This window comes from Eptesicus fuscus, chromosome 4, assembly GCF_027574615.1.
Source record: "Eptesicus fuscus isolate TK198812 chromosome 4, DD_ASM_mEF_20220401, whole genome shotgun sequence".
NCBI classification, from domain to species: Eukaryota; Metazoa; Chordata; class Mammalia; order Chiroptera; family Vespertilionidae; genus Eptesicus; species Eptesicus fuscus.
The window spans coordinates 88521846-88537248 of NC_072476.1; positions in this window are offsets into that span (position 1 = coordinate 88521846).

Sequence of the window (15403 nt, forward strand, 5' to 3'; positions counted from 1 at the left end):
TTTTTAAAAATATATTTTTATTGATTTCAGAGAGGAAGTAAGAGGGAGAGCGAGATAGAAACATCCATGATGAGAGAGAATCATGGATCGGCTGCCTCTTGCAAGTCCCCCACTGGGGATCCAGCCCACAACCTGGGCATGTGCCCTTGACCGGAATCGAACCTGGGACCTTTCAGTTCGCAGGCCAACGCTCTATCCACTGAGCCAAACCGGCTAGGGCCAACCCAATTCCTTTTAATGCTGTTGCCAGGAGGTCAAGTAACCACCTTGATATACAAGTAGCTGGGGCTCAGGTGCCCAATCTGGCTCCTCCCCCTTGTCCCGACTGGAGCACGCCCACTTTTATTTGATCTTCCCATTGTGCTTTCTCATCAAAATTTTGTTTCAAGAAAGGGTTCACGGTTGGCTCTCAATTTAACAGACATCAACCCAGCACAGAAAGCCCAAGTGAGTGGCCTAAAGTCACATGGCCAGGAGCAGATGGCCAGTACCTAAAAAAAGTAAGTTACTCATCCAATCTAACCATGTTATTTAAGAGGTTGAAGAAACGAAGGCCCAAGGAGGCAAAGTTCAGGCAGAAGTGAGTGGAGGAGCCAGGTCATCCCACTACGCCCACATCCCCTCTTGTTTCAACCGTCCTTGGACTTGGCAGGCAGGTGACCTTGGCTTCATGACATACTCCAATTTTTTGGTCTACCGCAGCCCTTGCTTTAACGGTGAGGAAATGATCTAATCGTTTTCAATTTTGGACCTGGCTCCACTACCTGTACCCGCCTCCTAGTTGACTTAGGTTTCCTGTCCATGGACTTGGGCCAATCCAGCAACAGGCCTGCCAGACCCTGTGCTACCTCCACAGCCTCTGCCTCTCCACACAATGCAAAGCTGTATCGACTTTGGTGGTCCTGGAAACTGCCAAAGAACCCCCATCCACCTGGGGTGTCACACACTGTAATACTTAATGCCCGTGCTCAGTCTGTCTGATCCAGTGTGACTAAAGATGCTGATGAAAAACCTAGGAAGACCAGATAGCTACCCACAAGATAAGCACCAAAGTATACTGCAATATGCACACACAGGCTGAGATGGCCAAGAGTCCTCAATCTTCCCATGAAGAGACAATGCCTATGTCATTCTCAATGTCCTCTCTTGTCCCATCCAGAGTGGCAGAACTTCACCTATTGTCACGGAGGTTCCCAATGGGTGAACAGCAAACACATTAGCCTCAAAGCTCATCCCCAAGCAGTTCTATTATATTGTGCTTATTTGCACAACCAAAGAATTCTTCCCTTTACAAACTGCACCACTGCGGAGTTTCCTTCAACAGCAAGCTTTTCTAATAACCGTACACTCTTCTTTACATACACACACAAAATGCAGATTTTACAACTTCTGTAAAACAAAAACAAAAACAAAAACAAAAAAACGGTGCAAATGAGAACTGTAGGTAAAAGAAAGTGAAAAAAAAACACAAACCCACAAAATACAGAAGACAAGACCCGAAGCTGAGGCCATTCATGGCTCCTTGACTTTTTTCTGACATTGAGAATCTCAGAAAGCTGGAGGTCCAAGAAACCGCCCTGCACCAGTACTTTGCACAAAAGCCTCCCGCTGCAGGCAAGTGCGTCAAGTGCGCCAAGCCACTAGGTTCCGTTTGTACCAGGCTATTCTGGGGTGGCCACTGCTATTCGCACATCTCTCGAGGAATCTGGCCTGTCCATGACATCCCACAGGCCTACAGACCAGGGGAGTTACTGACTCCTCTGGACCATCTGAGTATTCCAGTCCTGTTCCCAATTCTTAACCCAACAGCAGCTAGTGCACTGGGACCTGGGAGTGCCATAGTGTTACCTGAGGCTGCAACTCTCAGGATGCATCCCCTCACCCCAGAGATGCCCCCCAAACACTCTCTTCAAGTCCAAATGCCTGCCATTCAGCTGCAAATCAAATGCTCTGAAGCACACACAAGGGACCCATCCATCGGCCTTGGCGCTCCGGCTCACCGAGCCCGCCTGGGGAGACTTTCTTCAAGCCTGTGGGAGCCCCAGGGTGTAAAGATGGTGTCAGACCCGAGCCTCTGACACAGATGGGGCTGGCTTAAGAAGCTGTGATAAAACTAAATGATCTGACACTTTCTTCTTCATCCTCTTTTCTTTTCCTTTCACAAACAGAACAGGCTGCAAATGTGACCTACTTTCTCTTTCTTTGTGATTATGCAGAACTCACAAAGCTTTTCCTTGAGCCTGACTAATATTTTCAGTGACATGCTTTTCATCTTTCGGGAAAGGAGAGCCCGCCTCGGCCTGCCAGAGCACATGAGTCTTGGTGAAATGACTGACAAGGGCATGGGAGGTACAAAGACTCCGCTGTGGGACTCATGAGACTTTCACTGAGCACAAGAAAAAAAAGAAGAAGAAGAAAAAAAAAAGCCAGATCTGGTCCCTGGAAAGGCATTTGCACTCTGTGTGAAAGTTTTCATCAACAAGAATCACGATGTTATTGATGAGCGAAGTGCCTCCCAAGGTCCTCAGCGCAACCCAGTCCTGGGACCGCAGGCTCCGGGCAGCCTGGAATCCTGCCCCACTCCAAACCCACTCAGGCACATCCAAACTCTGCATTTTGCATTAAAAGTTAATTGCCTTCTTCCAACTCTTCAGTGAATCAGCACCCAGCAGGGTTTTTTACATGTCAGGAGGAACATTTTTAGAGATAAAAACCAAGCACCCAGCGAGGGCGGAAACCGGGCTCTATTATTCAAAATTAAGTTGATATTGATTTCTCCCCACTCTTTTTACCTTGGAGGCTCTGCACTTTTTCATGTCTGATCTGCTGTCCATTTCTAACAGTGAAATTCCAAATTACAACTTCTAGTTGGTAAACATTTGCTTGGTAACTTTCGAAATGTCGCTGCTGGCCCAACCTCTGGCCCTAGGGTTCTGATCCAAAGCTTCCCTTTCATCCTCAGTGATGTGAGAAAGCCCGCTCAACACTTACCCAATACATTGTCCATAATAGAAACAGACTTGCAGCCTTGGATCCAACTGCGTTTGCTTCTATCCAGGTTAGTGGAGCGTCATGTCACCTCCAGGCTGTCTGGTCAACACTGACTCAGACATGAGCCTGACTCACGGGGTCTGGAAAGTCACTGTGCCGGAGTATGGAGCACCAGCTGCACTGCCTTCAGCAATGTGAGGGCTGGGTCAGCTCCTGAGTATCACCTCCCGTAATTCCATCTCCACTACTGTTAAATAGTTCTCATTCATTCATTCATTCATTCATTCTGAAAGTAGTTACCAAGCGCTTCTGAGGCAGCACTGTGCTCAGGCAACACAAAGGTGAACAAAACAGCCACTGTCCCACCTTTTGGGAATTTGTGAGAGTGAAGACAAGGACAAGGGCTCCAAGTGTTACAGTGGAGGGAGCAGAGGTGCTGTTCATTCTCAGCCTCTGCCTCTCCCTTTCCCTTACATGCGCCCATGTGATTCCCTCTGGCCGCCCATCCTGGTCCGTGCTCAGCACCACGTGTAATTCTCAGTCCAGTTGCGACATGTAGCAGGAAAGACTGGAGAGCTGCTCAGTGGCATCAATTTATCCTCCTTCCTGTTTAAGTTCTGATCACACTCCTAGTTCTACCCACCGAAGCCTCGTCTATCTCTTGCTCGTTTCAGCATCTGGAATGCCACTCTGTCTCGCAGCCAGGCAGGGATGAGCTGCAAGCTGCCAGCCTGCCTGCCACTGAGTTCCACCAGCCTTTGGAGACTCTGGTGCCAGCTGTTTGTCTGCACCGCAGTGTGCTGTTGCTGGTCCCCCTGGAAACGAAACCTCACCTTGTGGACAGAGATCTAACTCCAGGTCCAGTTCCATGCAGGTGGTACCACCTATCCTCCTGCCATTGGCTGGCTTGGCCTCTGGATGCAATGACAACTCTGGAAGGAAGAGCTGACCTCACAGGTGAAAAGGCAGACTAGCCAGGAAGAAGGTGTTCCAAAGAGTAGATCTAGTTGTTCCCAATTTATTACTCCACCTTCAGTATGCTACCAAAAACTGTTTGCCAAAGAATCTCTCTACTCAAAATTGGACAAATTGAAAATGGCTAAACAACAGTTGGCATAAGAGACTGGATAAATCCTCTCAGGAAGAATGGATCAAGAGCAAACAGGGGACAAGCCAGGAGCCATGTCCTCAGGCTCGAAGGAGAAGGACCCCGAGTTAGCAGTCAGGCCTACACTGATTGGCCAGGAGTGAGGTCGCGGGCAACTGTCTCATTCTCTGAGCCTCCGTTTCCTCATTGTTAAAACAGCAGGTGATATAAGGCTATCTGAAACCTTTATTTTATTTTATTGGGGGGTACTTTTCATATATTTTTTATTTCAGGGAGGAAGGGAGAGGAAGAGAGAAATAGAAACATCAGTGATGAGAGAGAATCATCGGTCGTCTGCCTCTTGCATTCCCCACACTAGGGATCGAGCCCCCAAGCTGGGCATATGGCCTGATCAGGAATCGAATCATAAACCTCCTGGTTCATAGGTTACACTCAACCACTGAGCCACGCTGGCTGGGCCGAAATTTTAAATAGTCCTCCTCTTACTTCAAGCTAGCAGATGGATTTTTTAAATAAAACATTGTCAAAATGGGTCAATTTCTTGAAAAACAACAACAACAAACAAAGCACCCCACCCCCAGTACGTAGAAGAGAAATGAATACACAGTATTGAGTCATCTAGTGTGAAAAGCCAACTGAGACAGAGAAGGCCTTTGACCAGAAGAGCAGGCACCGAGTGGCCACGGGTGTTCTATCAAATGACACCTCCAAGAGCTACCCTCCTGAAAAGGGCTTCCCTGATCACATATGTGAAAATCGCTGTCCGTGGCACACTCTTCTTAAAGTCATCAGTCCTTCTGCCGTCTCTCAAGAGTCCTGGACCACTGAAATCTGTCTAAGCTTAACCCACAGCTGTTAAAACTCATCTGACCAATGAAGGAGTTTTTTATATTTATTTATTAGCATCTTTCAGATGTAGACATCCGAGTTTCACATTACAGGATGTAGTACTATAAAAGAAAGTTTGGGCTTTAAAACAACAACAACAACAAAACATAAAGAAAGTGCCCAGCAAAACCCAAGCAGGCATAATCTTAATTTACCCATTCAACTTTGAGCAATAGCTCATGGCTGGCTACATATTCAGAGTCATAGCCCACCAGGCCTTCTCTTCCTTAGGCACTGACCCTTGGTCACTGCAAAGATACAGTCCAGCTGGGCAAAGTGGTGACCTCAGTCTTGGCCAGCCACTTCTTATGGGGCCTCAGGACACACAGCACGCTGTCAGCAAACCAGCCAACACAGAACTAAATCACGGTGATGTCTTCCTGCCTGGGGACGCGCCTCTGCCTGCATGGAGACTGCTGGGGACAGCTAATTGCCTTTCAGCTCAGGCTGCACAGCTTTCTCACATCCGCCACTCCCCAGGGTCAGATTTTCTCGAGCTGCATTTTTCAGAGAATAGGGAGGAGGAAGGGGAAAAGAGGGATAGCAGCGGTGGGCAGGAAATTGCTCTTTATCTTCATTATAACTAAATCACCATCTTCAAAATCCTTCACTTAAAAAAATAAAAAGTCCTTTCCCAATTTTCGGTTTAGGGTGTAAGGGCGAAGGCTGAAATTCTAAACTACAGGGGGTGGGGGGGGGGGTGGGGGAGTGTTGTTTGGGAGTGAGAAGAGAGTCTTCCGTGGAAGAGCAGAGTGGCTTTCTCTCTGGGCTCTGACACTCTCGTCCTCGTCAGCAGAAGTGTTGAAGGAGTGGACAGCAGGTGCCCGCCCTGGACTTCTGTCACTCGTCTCCCTAATGCTCCTCTCCCTAGTATTCCACAGCTGGACCACCTCCTTTCAGTGAGGTCTCTGCTGAACCTATTGCACGTTGATGTATATTTTACTACCCGTGGGACGTCTCCTTTCCTATATGTCCAAATTCTCTGAAGACGGATTACGTGCAGTTGGCTATTTCCAACTTGTAGTCCGATGACAATTTCAATGCAGCTGCTCTCGCGTCACCGGCTTGCAGGAACCTCTTAACTGGATTTCTCACAAAGGACTCGGTCCACGTACAGTTGTTGAGCCGATGTCCCCATGGGGACAGGAAGGTCAGAGGCTTCCTAGTCCACCATCACTGACATTACTCCCTCTTGGTGTCCTCGAAGTTTCCATGTTCCTACTTTCAAATTACACTTAAGAGCACACACATGTCATTAACATTCATATGAAGAATTTGCCAGTGGTTCATCCCCTCTTGGTTCTCTCCCTCCAGGCCAGCTCCTGAACAGCATTCTCTCTGTGGAAAGGGGGTGGTTGGGGAGCTTGGTGAGTTTATTTCTTTTTGGTCTGCTCTAATCAAAAGACTGAATAGTGTAAGGGCAGAGCTCTGTGGCTGAAGTGGATGGCATGCAACATGCTGGGGACTGGCCTGAAAGGCTGGGGACTGCTTTCCTTGGGACGCAGGTCAGCCTGATGGCCGGTGGCAGGGCCGGGAGGATGGCTGCAGCGTCTGGCATGCGGGGCTCCATGGGGAAGAGCAAGGTCACGCTGATGCGGGCAGGGTTCACCCTGACACTAAGAGTTACTGAGGGCTCTTCTCAGAGTCTCTCAGCTTCTGAGAACACAGATAAAGATGTCTCAGTCACTGCCCTCACAGACCACTAATTCTTATTCAAATGAAAAACACATTTCTAATTTCTCATAACTCCCTAAGTGCTTTAAGAAACCACATTCTTAATTATCCACTCTACTGAGCTCCACCTTGATTTTAAGTCAAATTATTCCCAGTTTGCTCATTGCTGAGGGGAAGTGTGTGGTAAAGGGATAGAGGGCAGCAGGGGGTAGGGGGTCTGAAAAATGCCTATAAATGTCAGGCCAAGTTTAAACAGCTGAGGGAAGGACACAAGAGAGAGCAGACTGCATTATCTCTCAAGTTCAGGACTCCCTCCCCAATCCTGGTATTATTTACTGCTTCCATCTAATGAGCTTTGATTTGTGGCCAATGACTACACACAGCCAGCTGCATTCAACAACCACATCACACGTGGCTTCCTCAGAAGTTGATACACAACTGTGAACTAGTTCAAGTGTTGAATAGTCACACCAAGGGAGGGAAAAGCCTGCTCTGGCATCAGATGGAGAGACTGTGCAGAAGGCAGATCCCATGTAAATGCGGAGGTTGTGAATTATAAATGCAGAGGTCATGAATTAAGCTTGAGTAACTGAACTTCATGAAGCTTGTCCTCCTATCAGTCACCATTATGGTGGTTGTCAGACCAGCATCACAGAGATCTGGGTCTTAAAGACAGTTGAAGGTTGGCCCACTGGGGGCAGTCCCTGGTCCCTGAAGAAGCATGTGGCTGTGAAATTCTTACAACAAGAATTAGTCTTGGTCAAACAAACTTTGGTGAAAATGTGGAGAAAATGGAACTCTCTTACATTGCTGGGGATCATGTAAAATAGTCCATGGCAATTCCTCAAGAAGTTAAACAGAGTTATCATATGACCCAGCAATTCCACTCATAGGTATATATCTCAAAGAATTGAAAACAGGTGTATAAAGAGAACTTGCACACAAATGTTCCTAGAAGCGCTGTTCATAATAGCCAAAAGGTAGAAACAATACAAATGCCCATCAACTGATGAATGAACAAAATGCAGAATATCCATACAGTGGAATATTACTCAACCATAAAAAGGAATGATATACTGATACATGGTACAACATGGATGACACTTAAAATCAAAATGCTAAGTAAAAGTAGCCAGTTATAGAAAGCCATATATTGCATGATTCCATTGATATGAAATATCCAGAATACACAAATCCATTGAGACAAAGAGCAAATTATTGGTGCCAGGGGTTGGAAAGAAAGGGAATTGGGAGGAACAACTTCATAGGTATGGGGTTTCCTTTTGGGATGATGAAAAAGTTCTGGAATCAGACAGTGTGATGGTTGCATAATACTGTGAATGTACTTAATGCCACCGAATTGTATTTTAAAATGATGAATTTTATGCTTCATGTATCTTATGCACACAAGAGAATTAGTCTTGCTCAATTATGTGCCTGCCTTACCCCCAGCACCCTGCCTTGTCCGTGTGCCTGCTGGTGTTGACTTCTGACTTTGGCCCTTGGCCTGGGCTTCTTGGACTCTATCCCCAAGTCTCGCTATTGCGTCAGTGAGTTCCAAGTGTCAGATCCCCAGTCTGGCCCTGGCGCCAGCACGCTCACATTAGGGCCTTCAGATCACCTCTTACCCCAACATACAATCAAGAGAACATAGTCATCACTTCAGTATGACATTGCTGCTAAATCAGTCTGTTCTTTAAAATATATATGTCAGTACAGTCTATTCTATTATTTTGCTCATGACTTTAAAAATTAAAAATCATCACCTCACATGACAGATATCCAGCAGCTTGTCTGATATCAGTTGGCCAGGGTGCCTCAACACAACTGCCCAGACCTCTGCTAACTGTTGGTGCCATGAAAAATTATGATGAGTTAACTAATTTCATCCCCCTCCAGAAAGTACTAAAGTGCATATTAAGCCAGAATGCATGAATTGATAGACCATTGATATTTAACTGGGATTTCTCCTATAACATTGAACTGATTGGCCTGAGATTGGTCAGCAAAGAGACATGGTCTTCAAGGGATCATGTACATAGAATCCCATCAGATGCCTGTTTGCAATCCAGATGTCCAGGCTCCCAGACATTCTGATTCACGAAGTTTCCATAAGGTCTCTTTGGCTCATATACTTGATCCTTTAATGTCTGCTTCACAGTCTCCAACTTGTGCACAAACTCAGCCTTCCTGCTTTCCCAGAGCTATAGACCCCAGCATCCCTCCGCTGCCCCTAGTTGAGGTAGAATGTTAAGGGGCAGTTTTGAGCCCTTAGCTCTTGTTTTTTTCTCTGAGACCTCTCATGAAAAATTCAACATAGTATTCCCAAGTACCTTTAGGACTTCTCTAGTGAGAGGCTCTGCTGTATCTTCCAACCTAACATATCTAGGAACCACACCGAACTTTGGACTTTTAGGCCTGGGCTTTCTATTGCTCTACAATTCATACCCATCCCATTCTTTGACATCCACCTCTAGTCCCACTTTCTCCCAAATGTCTTCATGATAACCCTAGGCACGTCCAATTTCTCTCTTATTTCAACTGTTCATAGTGCTTACTGCTGGCATCATACTCCTTGACTCCCAATCACATACTGCCTGTGCCGCTCCTGATCATCCCTCCAGGCCTGTTTCATGGAAACTCCTAAAGTTATTTCACAGGAATTGTGTTTGGTTCACCATTGTTCAGGCACCTGGCATGTTGTCTAAACCTACTTAAGAATTGCAGTGAGTTCACGTTAGATGCTCAGTACAAATATTTTTTAATGAAATTGTGCCTGGGTTCAACATAAGAGCCACCAACCCAGTGGCCACTTTCTCCATTAAGAGCAACCCTCCTCTACTTCTGGTCTGCTTCCTTAAAAAGATGAAATAATGGCCAAGAAACACCCTCCCCATCCCTCCTCCACCTGCCTCACCTAGAGCAGGGTGCCCTCAAACCTCTCCCAGGGGATGCTCTGCAAATGCAGAGCCCTAGGGTTGGAAGATGCCGTAAACCATATCCCTTTTGGGGATGCATGCTGCATATACTCACTTTCGGTCATTTTTAGGCATGGGAATAAACAACAAAGCCACAGTCCTTGCCCTCAGCAAACATAAGCCTATGAACGCTCCCGAGAAGTCCCTCAGTAGAGACTTTAGGTTTAACTGTATTTTCACAAACGATACTCTCCCTCCCTGCCCTTTTTTAAAAGCACCTAACAGTCCTACAGGCCACATGTTGGGCATCAGGAGAGGGCCAGCACATCAGGCTCCTCCCAGGTTTTGGGTGAAGGAATAAAGAACTGATCTTTTTATTTCCCACTAGGAAGCCTCACGCCCCCCTGAAGCCTCCTGGATGAGCCCAGGGTGTGTGCACTACCAGCTGTTCAACGCATCCTTTTTAAAACACATGAGTAGGGTGGTCCCAGTACACGTCGATCCTGCAGCAGCTAGTTCAGGCTGTTCCTTCCCAGGCACCCAGAAATAACAGCAGTGAGTAAGAAAGTGGGGAGTGGGTGGGCCCCAACAAAGGGAGGTGGGGGCCATGATGAGAAGAGCTGGTGTGGGGGCCTGCCCATCTCGGGTTGTAAGAGTCTTACTAATGGGGTGAGAACTGGGGCAGAGCTAACAGCAGAGAGGGTGAGAAGCTGCTGAACACTGACGTGGAGGAGGAGGAGGAGGAGGAGGAAGGAGTGGGGTACACAGGCAGGCAGGACCAGAACACGCTGTAACCAGGGAACACGCAGGAGGGAGAGGTGGGAGGCCGCTGGGGAAGAGCAGAATTCTTTCTCTGATACTTGATGACTCTACCGTTTTGCTTTTAAGGCAGGGACCACACACTTTCCATACTTTAGGAAGAAATGGGTAGATTTAGAAATGGACACATTTATCCTCCTGGGGGTGCCTTCTCTGCCCTTCTGCCTCTTCAGAGAGAAGATGAAGGAGGTAGTTAAGATAAGGAGGGGAGGGAGGAAGGAAGACCCTTCCAAGGAACATATTTTGGCAAACTCAACTTGAAGATGACATGATTATGGGCTTGTACCAGGTAGCCCTATCCTGGGCACTCCCATTGCCCTCCCATCATGCCCCCCTCCCCTGTCGGCCCTCCACAGCCCAGGAGTGGTACAACCACACAGATGCCATGCCCAGGTGTGCCCTCTCCTCCATGGTTCCTTTCCAGGCTCCCTGTGTCTGCTCAGCTCTGGGACAGCCCCTCACTCAGCACCGTCCTGAGCTGAAGGGCTGCCCAACCCTAACTGCACTTCTACTGGGAAAACGTTAAGGTGTCGCGCTTCCTAGCGGTGGCCAGGTGTGGTGTAAGGCAGGCAGCCTTCCAAGGTGCTTGAACTGATTGAACAAAATTTGTTGAGCCCTGCTAAGTGGCAGAGAAGATATAAAATAGTTGGGCATTGTCCCATGTACAGAAAGGTGGCCAGTTTGATTCCCAGTTAGGGCACATGCCTGGGTTGCAGACTTGATCCCACTATAGGGGCCTGCAGGAGGCAGCTGATTGATGTTCCACTCTCACATAGATGTTTCTCCCTCTTTCTCCTTCTCCCTTCCTTTCTCTCTAAAACAATCAATCAATCAATCATAATAAGATCTTAAGGGGAAAAAAAAAAGAAAAAAAAGTAAGTAAGTTGAGGCCCAGGCCCTTGAAAAGTTTAGAATTCAGTGTGGTTGAGAGCAGGAGGGGGTACCCCCTGGGAGAGGCACCTGAGAACCCAAAGGGCTCCTGAACAGAGCTACCAGCAGACTGGCGGACAAGACGCACAAGACAGATGAGCCCCCAGCCGGGGCAGTCACTGCTGTGGGCAGAGGGACCAGACATGTGGAATGAATTAGGGAGACAGACAGGAGCGGGAATTAACAGTGCAATAAAAACAAGAGCTAATTCACCCTCAGAAGCCAGAGCACTTTATAGGGCGCAAGGCTGGCTGACAGGCCCCGCTGATCCTCCACCCTGTGTGGGGCCCACGGAACACAGCCCAGCACAGCTGGCGGCTCAGCGGGAAAGAAAGGGACTGGGAGCTGATGCTGCCGGTGGGGAATGGCTGCCTGGACACGACTCTCACTGCGGTGTTCTAGCTTGGGTTGAACCCATAACAAAACCACCTTGACCACTCGCTTTCACTTTGAGACTTTTCCTTGAGACTGTGCAGTGTCAACAATCAGCCAGCAAGCTGTCATAGCCCCTGGGAGCTGCCATTAATAAATTCTTAATACCCTATAACCTGCTGGTGCTTGTGGACTCTGATATGACACAAAATAAAATTCTAAAATATATACAGTGGTGTTTTTTATTTCTTCCTTCATATTTGCTTAATTCACTGGATTATTCATTACACCGAGGGTTCTTCCAACTCCTGCCTCAGGGGACATGGTGTCTTTGGCTTGGCCACCCGGCATGGCCATCCTGCTCCATCCTAGCCACAGCAGGGACTGCCAGGATCCAAGTTCACAAGTGGGTGGAGGCATGATACTCTCACCCTGGTCTTTGGATCTTGAAGGAGAATGTGCAGATGGAGAGCAGTTTAGCAGGAGCCCTCCAGGGGGCAGCACTGAGAGACAGAGCAGCAGGATGAAGGCCCTGGATGCTGACTGGGTGCAGTGTCCCCCAGACTGTCCCTGCTAGTGACCCTGGCTGTCATCCTCCCATCCACCTTGACTCCTCCCTTCCTCAGTTCCCCGTTGGCTCTGTGGAGTGCCCAACATCCTTCCAATAAATTATCTTTCTGCTTCAAACATGCAGAGAAACTGTTACTCCACCAAGTAGTAGCATGTACCCACGGCTGATCAGGTCACAGCCCTGCAGTGGCCACAGGACTCCGTGTGGGCTCTGAGGGAATGGCTGGTCAGTACTGTGTGAGGTCTTCCCAAGCACCTCTCCCCCTTCCTTATATTTGATAATCTACCAAATAGGAAATAATAATAATATTGGTCGATGGGTGCTGGGATGTGTGAGGACAGAACTGGAAACGGTCCTTGCCCGCAGAGAGCTGCCAGCCTTTGGCTCTGTCTCAAGAGTGTACAGCGGCCTTTAGAAAAATCCAGAGGTTTTCTCAACCCCACCTTCACTCCAGGCTCACTGTCAAGGCCACACCAATGGGAAGCATGCAGCCACGACCTTGAGCTTGGCATAGATGCCTCCCCCAGTCCCCTTCTCTCACCGCTGTCCCTGCCTTCCCCCATCAGAACCAACCTTGTCCCTGCCCCACGCATGGAGAGCCCCGGGCTCGCCTGGAGATCTAAATCACAGCCATTAACATGTGAGTAGCCAGCAATGTAACAGTCAAGATCGTCAAAGACATTTGAAGGCCACAGTCTTCTGTCGTCAAACCTAGACCCTAACACTTCGACCCTAATTCTCAGAACTGGAGTCAATGTGGGCAGTTGTTTCTGGCCACGTCTAACTCTAGCGCAGTAAATACACGGCCTCTCTGCTGTAGCCTCCACAGCTCATTCTCCTCCCCTCCCTCCCTGCACCGCCAGCCCCTCTGTCTTCACCAGCTGCTAACACTGACCACAAGGGAGCTGTTAGTCCATTGCCCCGAGAGACTGGGAGATTGTGGAAAAGGGGGCTCGGTTTCCCTTCCCACTGAATCTATCATTCCCGTTAAGTTCAGTCCTTTTTAAGAATGCTTCCTTTGAGCATGGCTGGTGTGGCTCAGTGGTTGAGCATCGACCTATGAACCAGGAGGTCATAGTTCAATTCCTGATCAGGGTACATGCCCAGGTTGCAGGCTCGATCGATCTCCAGTGTGGGGCGTGCAGGAGGCAGCCGATCAATGGTTCTCTTTCATCATTGATGTTTCTATCTCTCTCTCCTTTCCTCTCTGAAATCAATAAAAAGATATATTTTTTAAAGTGGGGGGAAAAAAGAATGTTTACTTTGAGAGAACAAAGCCTGCTATCTTCTGTTGTTTATCTTCCCCTGCGAAAGATATAGCACACCACCTAAAGATGGGAAGACAAAAAAAGGAACGTGATCTAGATAGCCAAAGCTACCGATACATGGACTTGGAGCCTGCTGGAGCAGAGTGCTCAAAGCAGGAGAGAGGGAAGCAGGAATTCAGCTCTCTGATCAGCTCTTTGTAGGTGACATTTGTACAAAATAGGGTGTCCTCCTTGTGCTGCCTTCAAACTTGGCAAATACCACTTCCCCCCAAACACTGGTCGCACGGCCATCGCAGACTTCCAGGCCCAAAGAAACTCCGGGCTCATGTTTCCGTTTTCATCCCCAGGCACTCTTCCCACGTTGTAATTTGCTGCCGTCTACAACAAAAACAAAAACCCTCCAGAAACGGTGCTCGGAGCCAAGGCAGCCCAGAACCCAACACAAACGAGGAGCTGCTCGCCATCGATGGTGAACTGACCACAAGGTCTGAGCGTCTGTGGTGTGTCCGCAGGGCGGGCACCAGCGGCGGGGCTGCTGCTACCCTGTCATTGACTGCGCCGCCTGTAATTTTCCGCCAGGACGCCCCACATCACACAGCACCAGCATCCCTCTCCGCGCTTTTTATAACACGAATGCCGAGTTTCGCTGAACAAGCCCGCCCTTGTCCAAGCCTCAGCTATCTGCTGTCTAACATATGTAGATTGGTATTTTTATTGCCTCCTGGAACACACCGGATTTCCCTCAAGGAAGAGTTTGGTGTCACTTCACGGAGACACGTAAATCATCCGCTGCAAGCGCTGGCAGAGACCTTCGCGGTCCTGCCCTCCGACCTTCTCCTCTGTCCTCCACGGAAACGAGGCCAGGAGAGGTGAGTCCCCTTTTAAGCTCATACAGACCATTCCAGAAAGAGTCACAGTGAGAACCCGGGCTCTCTGACTCTGAGCCAGAGCTCGTTTCACTAGAAGAAACCAGCGTACAAGGCCGAATCTTTTCAAGACATGCTCTGATGGCCACGGTAAGAGGACAAGAGGAAAAGTTACTTAAAATACAGAAAGCAGCCAGGAGCCTGGTGGTAGCCAATGAAGTTAATACATCCTCCCAATTAAACCTTGGAGGCAGAGCCAAACAGTGGAATTTGAGTTCCTCTGCTGGTCTTCCAACAGAATTCCTAATGAGCTGCGGGGTGACCCAAAGGTGAAGAAGAGGGAAAAGATAACCAAGAGCCTCAAGGGTCCAGCTCAGACCCCTATGCCTGGGCACAAAGGGATGCCCGTCAGCCTCCCTGTCCCCCAGGGGCCCATGGCAAAGGGGGCATAGGACCCCCTCACCTGCGGTCTGTCAGGATGGGGAGGAGGGACTCGGGTCCCTAACAGCGTTTCCCTCCGGAGGAGAGTGCGCAGATCCACCAGTGACTGGCTGCCAGGGCTGCCGGCGGGGGCTGAAAGGCACCACATTAAGCCCAACATCATTATTATTAAACCTGCAATTTAAAACCAATTATGCTTTGCAGAAGACTGCAGCCTCCATTTAAACCACTCCTGGAGGAAAATGAAAAGCTCGTTGCACAGAGTTCAAGGCAAGCTCCAGAAGCCCTTATGCCGCATGAAGCTGGGACTCAAGCACAAATTAATAATAGTAACCCCGGGGTTCCCGCTCGGATGGAACAGGGCAATGGAAAGCAAATGCCAGAGAAGAAAAACAAGATGCAAACATCCTCCCTTTACCGAAAAGCGGCTAGATCTGGAGATTTCAAAATAAATGTACTTACTTCCCTCAGGGAGGGGAACCCAACCTGTAAATAAGTGATTCCAAACCGGTAGCCAGGCCCTCCAGTGGCTCGGAGGAGAGGTGGGGGTGGGAATC